Source organism: Balaenoptera musculus, chromosome 2, assembly GCF_009873245.2.
Source record: "Balaenoptera musculus isolate JJ_BM4_2016_0621 chromosome 2, mBalMus1.pri.v3, whole genome shotgun sequence".
In the NCBI taxonomy this organism is placed as follows: domain Eukaryota; kingdom Metazoa; phylum Chordata; class Mammalia; order Artiodactyla; family Balaenopteridae; genus Balaenoptera; species Balaenoptera musculus.
In genome coordinates, this window is record NC_045786.1 from 142,524,501 (window position 1) to 142,538,102 (window position 13,602).

The window sequence follows — 13,602 nt, forward strand, 5'->3', positions numbered from 1 at the left end:
GAAGGTCCCATTAGAGGCAAAATGAGAAGCAATGGCAAGCAGACCCAGGCCTGTCAAGGCTATGACTGAGCCAGTTGGAATGTGGCTGTGTGTGTGTGTGTGTGTGTGTGTGTGTGTGTGTGTACATAGGAATATAAACATCCTTGGCTCTGAGCTCCTGGGGGTATGTGCTGGGGGTATGCTGACTGGGCAAAAAGTTTCATGTGTGTCTGAGAGGGTGACAGGGAGCTCCCACACACCTAGCTGCTCAAGTTTCTAGTTGTGGGAGAACCAAGGGGAAGTTTTGAGAATGCGAGGGTATCTGTGTGTGAGCGTGTGTCTCCGTTCATGCGTGCTGGGGGAAACTGAGGGGAAATTTTGCGTTTGGGTGTGTGCGCACGAATGGTGGGTGTGCACGCATTCAAGTGTGCCGAGGGGAAGCGGAGAGAAAGTTTTGAGAGTCTGTGAAAATCCTCAGTTAGAAGAAAACCTGGCAACTCCCCATACCACAGGTTGGTACACATTCAATGCTTGTGAAGCTAATTTCCTGTACTAGTTACCAGCCCTTGTTTATACAGGACACAAAAGATGATTTAGAGCAAAAGCTCCAGGTGTCAGAGGTGAGTCAAGGGCCAGTGTATTTCGAGAGGACGGGGAAGCAGAGTGGTGGAAGTGGGCTAAGTCACTGCCCTGTGCCTTCTGAAGGAGCAGTGAAATCAATTTTCAATTTTAATCCACAGTTCCCACCCTTACATGCTTGAAAGGGAGAGAAGATTGAACTCATCTTAAAATTAATTCTGTCCTCCTTCATCGCTCTGAAGCCATTTTAGCACCCAATCTGCTCAGCCAATAGCAGCCGGGCGTTCTTGTGTGTTATGTGTTTTTAAGCTCGGCTGGCTTGCTTCACTCTGAGATTTAGTTTGGGAGCCCAGCCCCAGAAAGTGTTTATGAGCTTTTTCATCCTGCTGTATTCTGACTCACCTTTGTTTGGTGGCACAGAGGGTAGCGCTTGACTTAAGCACTCTGTTCTTTGCAGGGGGCCCCAGATCACAGAGGGTCCTCGGGCCGGCATCACAGCCAAGCTGAGGAGTGTGGACCATCACCCTGTGGTGTGCTATGGGCAGGCATTTCTGAATGCCTCAATGTAGGGAGACACGGCACTCCACAAACTCCTCGGCATGTGACCTTCTCAGAGTCTCTCTTGCCAGGGTGTTTGTTCATCCATGTGACACCCAGCTCATAACAAACTCTCAGTGACTGCTAATTAACCATGGCGCGTTCCTTTCTGTTTAAGGGCCATGAAGCCGTTACCAGAGACAACAGAGCCAATATCGCTCATCAGCCCAGCTTAGGACCTTGCTAGATCACGTGTCCTGAACACCTGCATGAGTTCCTGATGTGCCCATGTGTCAGTCATGAGCCTCTGCTCTTCCTGTAGTCTAGACTCAGGGAAGCAGGAGCAAAAATCTCCTGGCTGTTGGGTTCCATGGAGCAGAGAGCCCAATCCTATCAAGAGACCAAGTCTAGGCAAAACAGAGCTTTGAGGGTTATATCCACAACCCTTGGTGCTGGTGGAAGTGAAAAGTACCAACCAGGGAATGTGCTAGGAGGCTCACTGCGGGGTAGAAACCGGAGGAGCTGGGCCTTATCCTCTTCCAGGCCAAGGTCTGAGCCCTGCTTAAGGCTATTTCTGAGCACAGAGTCCCTATGATGGTGGGACCCAAAGATGCTGATGGGAGCATTTCCCAGGTTTTGCCCTGGTCCAGCACAGGACTGCAGTTGTTTGTGATGGTAGGAGTTTGCTTTATACTTCATCCCTGCTCAGCTGGTGCCCTTCTGTCATCCTCAGGCAGTTCACAATCTCTAGTGAACTGGGAGACCTCTGAACAATAGCAGGACCCTAAGGATTGGGACCCATGACTCCTCAGTGAATTCTACACTCCTTTGAGGCACTACCTAAAGTTCAGGGAGAAGCTTGCCAAGGAAGAGGGACCTGGGGACAGCAGTGGAGATGGAGACGTGAGGTGCAGACCGTTATCCTTTGCAGGAACTCTCAGCTCCTGTTTGCTGCGGTGGGGGGTGGGGGGTGGTCTTTACATAGAGTTGACATTCTGTGCAAGCTAGTGTGGCACTCTGTTGAGCTGTGATTCTGTTCAAGGCCCAACATAACCACCTCCCAGAAGAGAAGGAGAAGGGGGAGGGGGAGGGATGTTCCAGGCCACTGCCACTGCAGCCTGGGGAGACATCCTTCCTTGGCTGGAAGTGTGTTCATTTGCGAAATGGGAGTATAGGGTTGTCAGGGCAAGTACTTGAACCCATAACGGAGTGGCAAGATAGTTGGCCAAGTTCTCTGTTGCCATTGGTTAATTGAGCATAAAGACACTTCCCTAAAGAGTGATGTTTGGGGGGCTTCCCTGGTGGCGCAGTGGTTAAGAATACACCTGCCAACGCAGGGGACACGGGTTCGAGCCCTGGTCTGGGAAGATCCCACATGCCGCGGAGCAACTAAGCCCGTGTGCCACGTCTACTGAGCTTGTGCTCTAGAGCCAGCAATGAGGACCCAACACAGCCAAAAATAAATAAATAAATAAATTAATTAATAAAATTATTTTTAAAAAAAGAGTGATGTTTGGAAGGAGCCTAGAGCTTGGTATGATGTGGGCGTTGAGTGGATCCTAAATCTGTCCTCTTTTGTCATGTGAGTGGAATGGCTGCTCAGTAGTTCTCTAGGTGAGGGGTCAGCAAACTTTTACTATGAGGGACACATAGTAAATATCTTCGGCTTTACAGGTCCTAGCATCTCTGCTACAATTACTAAAGAAGCCATAGAAAATATGTAAACAAGTGGGCATGGCTGTCTTCCAATAAAACTTTATTTACACAATCAGACTGTGGACCCAATCTGGCCCGTGGGCTGTAGTTTGCTGACCCCTGCTTTAGCTCATGCTAGGTGCCCAGCAAAACCTTGGGAAATTAATTTGTTGAAGATAGGTGAGTAGGGACCTCTCTGTCCATCCAGATCTTTGATTTTAACTGTTTTCACCGGCCCAGGTTCTGTGTTCCCGCCATGGGGTCACAGTGGCAAGACCCTCACCTCCTCTTCACTCCCCTCCCCCAGCTTTGACAGATCACAGGCTCATTCAAACCCACCCGCTTAATGGAGAGCAGAGTTTGTGAGCCTTCCAGGATCTGTTCCCCTCCCCCTCCCCACCCAGGGCCTTTCCTTTCCATCCCGTTTGTGGGACACACAATTTGTAATCTCCTTAAAGCCCAAGAAGAGAGGTCTCTGATTCATGTAGATTAAAATCAGCTGCAACCTATTAAGGGCCCCAGAGCCCAAGACAGATTTTAGGAAACAAAAACACTGGACCAAATTAGACTGAACTGGCCTCTGTCTCCAGGGGAAGGAGGTGGGGTAGGAGGCTAGGGGTGAGGGGAGTGGCCATGTGGTTTTAATTAATTTGGATTCTCTTCCTGAAGCTAATTCACCCAACACAAAGCATGTGTAGCACCATGGAAGCCAGCAGCCTTGGAGCTGGGCTCTCCCTGGTGCAGCCCCGGGTCCTGTTGGGGGACCGGGGCTGGTTGTGTGTCTGTAATTAACAGGTTTCAAAGTGGTTATTTTGGAAAAGAGAATTTCAGTGGCGCGTTAAAATCCTTTCATCAGCCATCACCCAGCATCCTTCAGCAAGGCCCTGGCCACTTATGGCTTCAGAGAGCTTTGAATTCCCAGGGTCTTGTTTGAGAATGTGGAGGCTTGTGCCTCGGGTTTTATTAGGCTGATGGTTACCATGATTTTCATTATGTTTATTGGTTACTGGGATCATAAAACTGTTTCTCTCTTCCTAGAGTAAAAAGGAAAAGAAAAAGAAGAGCCCCTGCCTTTCTAGAAGTTGCATAACGTACAAGCTGTGCCTCCCTCGTGGGAAAGAGCTGGCTCTGCCTCTGGGCCGGTGTGGGGTGGTGCCGGGTAGGGGTGGCGGGGATCACGAGGCTGGAAGAGGCAGGGCCCCCGGCCAGCACCCCATCCTGACCTCGCATCTGAGGAAACTGAGGCCTAGAGAGATGCCTCCTGCTGGACTCCTGCTCTCAGACTCTCGGTCCAGTGTTCTTTTTCCTCTTGGTACATCAAGGCTGTGAACGGAGCTGCAAAGGTAGAGAAGGAGTCTGAATTCTTTAGGGCTGGCTGGTGCTTTGGGACAGTTCTGAGAGTGGAAGGAAATGGTGAAATTCACGCGTGGCTTAAAATAAAGCACTGCAGTGGACAGGGGACTGATTCGGGCCAGTGGGGTGCGTTCCGAGTATGCCCCTCCAGGAGGGGGCTCTCGGGCGCTGGACCGCTGCACTGAGGCCCTGAGAGGAGGAGAGGAGAGTCACCGGAGCCTTCACTTGGTACCCACAGCCCTGAGCTTCGGAAAGGAGGGAAATAGGTACCAAATCCCACAAGCCACAGAGATGATTTCTTACTTCTCTGAGTATAAAACCTCTGAAACCTGGTCAAGCTCCCAGAATCACCATATGGGGCAACAGGAACTTTGGTTAAGCCTGCATTATCTGATAAATGGAACCCCAGCCTGGCTTTACTTCCTATTTTGATGATGGCTACCTTCCAGAACGTTCTTTCGTGGAGGACATGAAAAATATTCTGGGAGAATTGCTATTAAATAACCTCTGGTGATTAAAAACAATGGGTGGTCTCCAGAGCAGTAGGCCTGGCTTTCAGTAGGACACAAGTAGTAAGACCTAGTTCACAAGAAAGCTATGAAGACGTGTTCAGAGAATTACAGAGTGTCAGAGCTGGGAGGGGAATTCGAGTCCAGCCAGCCCAGAACTTCGTTTTATAAATAGGGAAACTGAGGCCTGAAGCCAGAGTAGGGGGTCCAGCCCATGGTTTCTGTCTGTCAGGGTTTGCTCAACTCTACCATTCCTTACCAGGCCACAGTTCCCCTTTGCCTAGACATTTTTGTTCATTCATTCAATGTTTATTGATTACCTCCTATGTGTCAGACACTTCTAGGTGCTGGTAATTTTGCTTCTTTGAATTTTCTGAGATGGAATAAAAGAGGTCCATTTCTGTGGAATACATTAAAGAAGGAAAGGAAAATCTCCCCCCCGCCCCCAAGTTCAGGTTTTAGGAGAACTTTGTGAGACTGGGCATCCTTGGGAAACACCTGCCGTTCTGGGTGTGCCTCTTAGATGGCCTGATGACGTTACGTTCACGTAAGGACGGACTTAACCAGGATGCCTTCACTTGCAGTCACCACTTGGGTGACCGGCCCAAAGGATTCTGGGAGTGACAATTGTCAGGGATTCTCTGGATCCAAGTTTGAGCCAGTGCTGTTGGGAACCCAGGCCAGTTGAAGGAGTACAGATTGTAGGGGCCCCTCAGTCTGTTCCCCATCATTCTCCTACAGTTCGCTTGCCAGTCCTTTGCTCTTGTTTACCTCTGTGTGAATAATTCCTCGACTATAAATCAGAGAACTTCGCACTGAGTTCTGGATTATCTGTGATCTTTAACTTTCCCAAGGCAAAAGAAATTAAACCAACAAATCTCTTTGTTTCTCATGGTGTAGCATCCAAATCATGGACACGCTGATCTGTGTAGAGCGAGCCAAGCCTGAGGCTACCCATCCCTCCCCACCCCCTCACACTCGCCTTGAGCAGTCATGTAGGCATTCATTCATTGACTCATTGGTTCATTCGACAAATATTCAGTGAGCAACTATGTGCCAGACTCCATTCTAGACGCTGGAGATATAGAGTGAAAAAAGACAATGTCCCTCCTTACTCTGCTTACGTTTTAGTGGGAGCAACAGACAATAAGCAAACCAACTATATATATATATATATACACACACACACACACACACACACATATACATCAACTAGTGATAAGTGCCTTGAAAAAAGTAAAGCACGATAAAGAGAGATATGGGTGAGGGGGACACTTTTACACACAGTGGAGTCAGGAAGACCTCTCTGAAGAAGTGACATTTGGGCAAGGGTTGAATGAAGAGCATTCTAAGTAGAAGGAACAATAAATGCAAAGGCCTGGGACAGGGACCAGTCTGATGTATTGGGAACAGCAAGGAAGTCAAGATTGGAGCAGAGTGAGCAATGGGGACAACAAGGGTGCATAAGGTTGGAGAAGTAAGCAGAGTCCAGGTCAGGGAAGGAAGACTTCACTTGCGTTCTGAGCATCCTGGAACGTATTTGCAGCAGGAGAGTGATGGGGTAGAGATGCACATCAGAGAGCCGTAGAGAAGCTGACAAAGCAATGATGGCTCAGCTCAGGTTAAACGTTTGCACTCAGACCCCTGGCAGGTGGTAGCTGTACCTCATGGGCGGTACCTGAAGTGGAAACCTTTGAGGGCTACATGTTTTGACAGGGGGAGGCTGGGCCTGGGAGCTCACTACCTCTCTACCAAATAGTCTTACGCCCCAAAAAAGGAAATGCTGCTGTTTAAATAGTAGGGTTGGGACCCGTGAGTCATAGAACCCTCAGTCAACCAGGTTACCACTGGTAGGCTCTGGGAAATTGCTGATACCGGGTCTCAAGAGCCCCCAGCTGGGGAGTTGGGCTGCCTGTTGAGACCTCTGGATGCCTTCAGAGGAAGCAGGCTCAAACACAGACCTGGCCTTTAGGGGATCTGGCTTTATTTCTGGCTCACTGTATACTGTCTGGTCGGTTTCACTCCCAAGCCCTTCACCTTGCAAAATGTGGGCCACTTTACTGGGAGCAGAGGGAAGAAGGAAAAGGCATGGACTTTGGGTTCAGTCAGCCCTGGGATGCAACCCTTGCCTCACTGCTTAACAAGCTTTTGGAAATGCTACTGAACCTCCTACAACGGCACTGTCCAATAGAGTAGCCACCAGCCACATGAGGCTATTTACATTTAAATCAATTAAAATGAAATAAAATTTAAAATTCAGTTCCTTAGTCCCACGCTGCACACTTCAAGTGCTCAGTAGCCACATGGAGCGGGTGACTATCATGGTACTGGGCAGTGCAGACATAGAACATTTCTGTCATGGCAGGAAGTTCTATTGGACAGTTTCACTTCTTTGAAAAGGAAGTAACCCATGAGAAATGAACATGTTAACACGCACAAAGCACAGGGTACTTCTCCTGTCTTATAGGTACCCAGCAAATGACAGTCACCATGATTTACTGTATGGATCCCTGTCCTGGCTCGGCTGCTGACCAGCTGTGGGGCCACTCAACCTCTCTGAGCCTCAGTTTTCTGATCTTTAAAATGGGAATAATAAGTAATGCTGGGTGAATTTCTCACAGCCTAACACAATCCTTATTTTTCTTAGTTCTCCCTGGACCTCTGAGAACATCCTCGCCAACCCTCAGCTGACTTATCTAGACCCGAGTTTGGAATCTCCAGTCCTGCTGTGCTTAGCGGGAAGCATGACTTAGATCATGGCTCAGTAATGGATGCTGGAGAGTTTAGCCACCTTGAAGGGTTTGAGCACGGTTAGTGGTATGAAGTTCTAATGAAACAAGTGGGCAAGTCTGCTCAAGAAATGTAATCATTGTGACTCAAGTCAGATATTCCCCTGCTCTGGTGTTCTGAAAGCAGTCATGTCTTGGGTCCCCCAGCCCTGGGCCCCTGCTTCCTTTGCCTGAATGTTCCTTCTCTGGGTGCAGCCCTCAGGGAGAGGCTCTCAAGCAGCCCTTCTGGTATCTTGGCCTCCAATCAGTCTTCCTCTTTCTACTTTGGGGCTTTGTTGTTGTTTAACGTTTATTAACTGCAGGCATTTGGTGGGTGGAAGTGGATTTGCCTGGGGCTGGAAGGAAGTTATTTGCCAGGCCAGGAGAAGGTGCAGTTTAAGAGTTGAAGCTGGAATCCCCTTCACCTGCTTAATACATTTCAGGGGAGATTTGTTTTCAACTCCCAAATTACCTGCTAGGATTTTGAGACCTGAGATCCTATCTCCCCTGGCTGTTTTCTTTCATTTCCGATCAGAAAGACAAAGAAAAAAAAGAGTGAGAGGCTCAAGAACAACATTCTCCCACTCTTTTAAATTAAATTGCACACAGTGAGTGATTTTCTTTACTGTCTTCTGTAAGGCAGGCAGGAGACCGGCCTGTACAGGCAGTCAGAAACCTCTGCTCTTAGGGACCCGGGGCATCAGGCGCAGCTGGGCTTTTACAGAAAACTCAGGGAAGAGCATAGACTTAATGTGTCCAGTGGAACTTTGTAAATCTCCTCCCTGCAAGCTGTTCCACCTGCAACTTTCTCTTCTCAAGTGATAGCAACCCTCAGGCTATTTAAGTCCCCAAACCTAAATGGAGTCATACTTGATCCCCGACTTTCTCTCACACCCCACTTCCAAGGTGCTGGGGCATCCTATTGTCTCTACTTGCAAAACCTATCCAGAATCCACCCAATTGTCACCATCTTCTCTGCCGGCATCCTGGCCCAAGCCACCACCATCTCTTCCCTGGTCAACTGTGATAACCTCCTACCAGGCTCCCTCTTTCCACTTCCCACTAACTAGTCCCCCTACTTCTACTTGCCCTACCAGCGTACTCTCAACATACTCTGCCTCAAACCCCCAAATGGCTCACAATGACTCCCATCTCATCCAGAGTAAAAAGCCCAAGTCCTTCCAGTGGCCATCGGAGCCCTGAAGGATCTCGCCCCTGTTGACGCTGACCTTTCCGCCCTCCCCTCTCCCCCTCCCTGATTCATCTCCAATCACCCTGGCCTCCTTGCTTCCTTCAAACACACCAGATATGTGTCCACATTGGGGCCTTTGCTGCAGCTGTTCCCTCACCTCTTCAAGTCTTCACTAAAATGTCACCTTCTCATTGAGGCTCCCCCCAATCACCTAGCTCATCTCAAGCTCTCCCCATCGCCCCTTGCACTCCCGCTCCCCTTGACCTGACTCTGCCTTTTCCCCCTTAACACTTAGCACTTTCTAACATACAACAGTCACCCCTCCAGGAGCCCTCACAGATACCGAAATCTACATATTTGCAGGTTTCTCTTCCGCAGAGGGCCGACTGTACGTCATTTTGGTGTTGGTTGTATTTATTGTTTTGCTATCTCCTCACTTCTAGAATTGTCATCTCCACGAGGGCAGGGACCCTGGCCTGTGCAGCTCACTGCTGTCTCTCCAGTGCCTCTAGGCACTTGGCCCAGAGCTGCTCTTCTTCTCCCACCTGACCCCCTCTTGGAGACACGAGCCGTTCAGGGAACCTGATCAGAGAAGGACTAGAGCTGACGTGAGCCTCAAGCGTTGCCAGGCAACAATCCAACAGGCCAAGGCTACAGGGAGGGTTAAACTCATAAGGGAGCCCCCGATAAGTTCAAGTTCAGAAGAAACGGAGCTAGAAGGAACTGTCCCCAAGCTCATGGAGCATAAGTGAGCAAGAAGTTGCCTAAATGATGGTATGACTATGAGTAAGGAGACAAACAAGAAGAAGGAGAAGGAGAGGGAGAGGGAGAGGGAAGGAGAAGGAGGAGAACGAGAAGAAGAATCAGTAAAGACTCTTTACCCTTTTAAGATGTGGATCAATTCCTTGAGGCTATCAGCTCTCATGTTGTGGTCTTTGGGACTCCTTCATACTCTCAAAACTTGTTGAGGACCCCCAAAAGCCTTTGTTTACGTGGCTGTATCTGTTGATAAATCCCGGGGTAGTCAGTCTCCAGGATAGCCCCCAGTGATCCTTACCTCCCAGCATTCATGGCCCTGTGTGTTGACTCAGGGCTGGTCTATGTGCAGACAGAAAATGGCAGAAGTGAGGATGTGTGATTTCAGAGGTTAGGCCTTAAAAGGGACTACAGGTTTCTACTTGGTCTCTTCCACTGTCCACTCTAGAGAAAGCCGGTCACCATATTCTGAATTCACTGGGAGAGACCTACGCGAAGAAGAACTGAGGCCCCTCTCAGGAGCCAGCACAGCTGGCCAGGCTTGTGAGCAGCCACCTTGGAAGCAGATGTTCCAGCCCTAGTCAAGCCTTAAGGCTACAACCTCCTGAGAGACCCTGAGCCAGAACAGCCCAGGCAAGCCACTCCTGAACTCCTCATCCACAGCAACTCTGAGGGGTAACAAGTGATGATAGTGTGTGTTTTTTTTTTAATTTATTTTATTGAAGTATAGTTGATTTACAATGTTGTATTTAATTTCTGCTGTACAGCAAAGTGATTCAGTGATACACATATACACATTCTTTTTCATATTCTTTTCCATTACGGTTTATCACAGGATGTTGAATATAGTTCCCTGTGCTATACAGTAGGACCTTGCTGTTTATCCATTCTATATATATATATGCTATATATAGCATTGCATCTGCTAATCCCAAACTCCCAATCCATCCCTCTCCCACCCCTCCTTCCTCTTGGGAACCATCTTCGTCTGTTCTCTATGTCTGTGGGTCTGTTTCTGTTTTGTAGATAAGTTCATTTGTATCATATTTTAGATTCCACATATAAGTGATATCATGTGGCATTTGTCTTTCTCTGTCTGACTTATTTCACTTAGTATGATAATCTCTAGGTCCATCCATGTTGCTGCAAATGGCAGTATTTCATTCTTTTTTATGGCTGAGTAGTATTCCAGCATATATAGGTACCACATCTTCTTTATCCGTTTAGTGACTATTGTTTTAAGCCACTAGGTTTGGGAGTATTTTGCTATGCAGTGATAGATATTTAAATCATTTACCATATTAAAAATTAAAACAGAAAACTATTTAATAATTATTTGTTCATCCATTTAATATATGTTTATATGAACAAATTCACATTTATTAATTCATAAAAATTGATAACTTTGTTAATTTGTTTAAAAGTTTAAAATAACACAGTCTTACTGTAAAAACAACTGTGTTTTCCAAAACAAAAGAGAACAAACTTTAATGAGAAGAATGACAGTGTTTTACATTTTTGCAAATCTCTTTAATGTCTGGCTTAATAGAAGACAGCTGGATTCTCATATCTACTTCTGCATTCAATCAGCTGTGATAACGTTGTTTTGGTTGAAGTTTATGAAGGAAACCCAGCGTCATATGGATACATAGCTGGAAAAGGGAGGAATATTTTTTAATAGCCTTTTTAGATAATTGTGTATATTCTTCTTTACACTATACCAGAACTCGATAAATGGTCGTTTATTAAAGGTTAGTTGCAATGTGGAATCTGAAACTGTCTCAATGAACTCTTTGTACTTAGTTAGATTAAAATCTGTTTGGTCTGTGCTGCACTGAATGGATCTTTTGCCCATGCAGGATTTTGTAATACCATGCATGGTCATTTGGAAAATATTGCTTCACTAAGTTATGCGGATCTGAATTTGATCTATTTCATGATGAAAACTAAAAATTCACATTTGTTAATATCACCACTGATCTCGTCAGAAACGTCTCTAAGTATTGAGAAGGTGTTAAGCTCACTGTGACAGATACAAGTTTTCAGAAATTCTAATTTTTGCCTGAAAGCTTTTATTTTGACAACAGGCACTGTCAATTATCTCTCTTGAAGTGACAGGTTCAGCTTGTTCATTTTGGAGAAAATGTCTCCAATAACGAAGTCTGAATAACCATGGTAATTTGGTCCTTTCGAGTAAACATGGTGTTTCATGAAAGTGGCTAGTTCAGCTCACAACTTAGACACTCTCACAAATGCTTTTTCTCCAAACAACCATTGTACCTCAGGATGCACCAGAAGTGCGTTATGCTTGCTTTCCAATTTGCCACACACAATAGTCAAAAGACGTGGACTTTGGGCAAGATTTCATATAATTAATAATTTTTACTGCTTCATCTTGGACATGCTTAAGTGAAACTGGTTTCCTCTTTTTTTTTTTTTCTGTCCTGCGACTTTGCGGCAGTGAAGAATATGACAATTTTACCCAAATGTCAACACAGTGAAGCAGGCAAATAACATCTTGGAATTATGGAAATCGTTTTGACCTTGCAGATACCTTCTTAGGGTCTCAGGGACCCCAGGGGTCCATAGAACTCACTTTGAGACCCATTGCTTTAGGGAAATGGGTGCCATTCCATCACTTCCAGCGTTTGTAGGTGAATGTGCTACATGCTAATACATGCACGTACCAGGTCTTTGTGTCAGGTTGTAATGGCCACCATTTGTTGCATAAGCTAGAAACATTGGCTTGTTGGATACCGGCTTATTCTTGTGGATGGACTAGATGAGGCAGGTTCTTTATACAAGGGAGGTTAGGGTATTTTTATGCTTCTGTTTGCCCCACTGATGAAAGGTGTGTGGATGGGGGAGGAAGCTAGGTTCTGAGAAATTCCTCGGATGATCAGGGTGGTATAATTAAGGTAAACAAGGAAGCTAACGTCTGCACCCCTTCCTTTATAACACTTTTCTTCTCTCCCTTTCATCCAATGAGCAGTGAAAGCTCAGTGGACTGCAGAAGGTATCCTTTTCAGAGCAGTGGGGTCCTTCAAGCTCCAAGCCTGAAGTGGATAGAGGGCTCACTCACTGTCAGTACCGCGGCGATCAGGATGAGAGAAGCAGCAGGCCCGAGGCGCTGCATTTGTTCAAAAGGTCACGGCATCCATGAGGATGTTTACCATCGTGGAAGAGCTGTTGGCCTTGCCTCTCCCGAAGTCCTCAGCATTCCTACAAAGTGGACTTAGAGCAAGACGGGGAGGGATGGGGTTATTTTTCAGTCTGTTTCAGTTCAGCTTTTTGCTGCAGACGTGCAGAGTAGGTTTGAACCCGCACCTGACTGGGCTCAGCTCTTTGGTGAGTGATTGTGTAGCTGTTCTGTCTGTGATCGCAGGCCCTGTCTGCGGGCGAGGAACAACGAGCAGTTGTGTCCGGAGCCCTGGGAATTGGAGACCTTTCCACATCTGTTCGCCTAGTCGGGGGCGGGAGGAAATCACCAAAACCTTCCAACACGGGGCCAGAGCCAGGGCGACAGAGGGGAAGCCTTAAGCCTCTGGCAACCCCGGGTCATATGACCACCCCATGGTCCTCCCCCAGCCCCTTTCATCCCCTCAGATCCCCAACATTCAGCCTTTTCATCATCCCCCAGGTCAGCAGATCAGGTTTATGTGAGTCGACCAGAAAGCTTATCAAACGAAGGCAGAAGCAGGTGTTTGAGAAGCTCCTCCCCCGCTGAAAGCTGGGTTGAGCAAGGTTGTCAGTGTGGCTGAGGCCAGCATCCCACACTAATTGCGATTTCTTTCCTGGAGCTCTTTCCCTCTCCCTTTCCTCTCTTTCTGCTTTGGAACCCCTAGAGGTCTCTGGGAACCAGTCACTAAAACAAACCATTCAAAGAGCTAGGGATTTAGGGAAGAACAAAACTAAACTAAGAGATGTGACATCGTGGGCTGAACAGTGGCCTTTCTATGCCAGAGCCCAGGAACCACCGTTCAGAGGCATCCAGAGGCTTCCATCCAGCGGCCTGCTGGAAGCAGTTCCTGTGAGCTTGTAAGGATTGATTGCACATACCTTTTCCCATCTTCAAAATCAGGATGTCATGTTGGTAGCTTGAATTGACCATGATGGGGATATTTACATCACAGAAATCAACAGGCTACAATCCAGACTTTCTCCCCTCCAAGACTAGTTGTTAAACATTCACCAGCACATTTACCAGCCTTCACTGTAGAGATTGCTGTTCAAG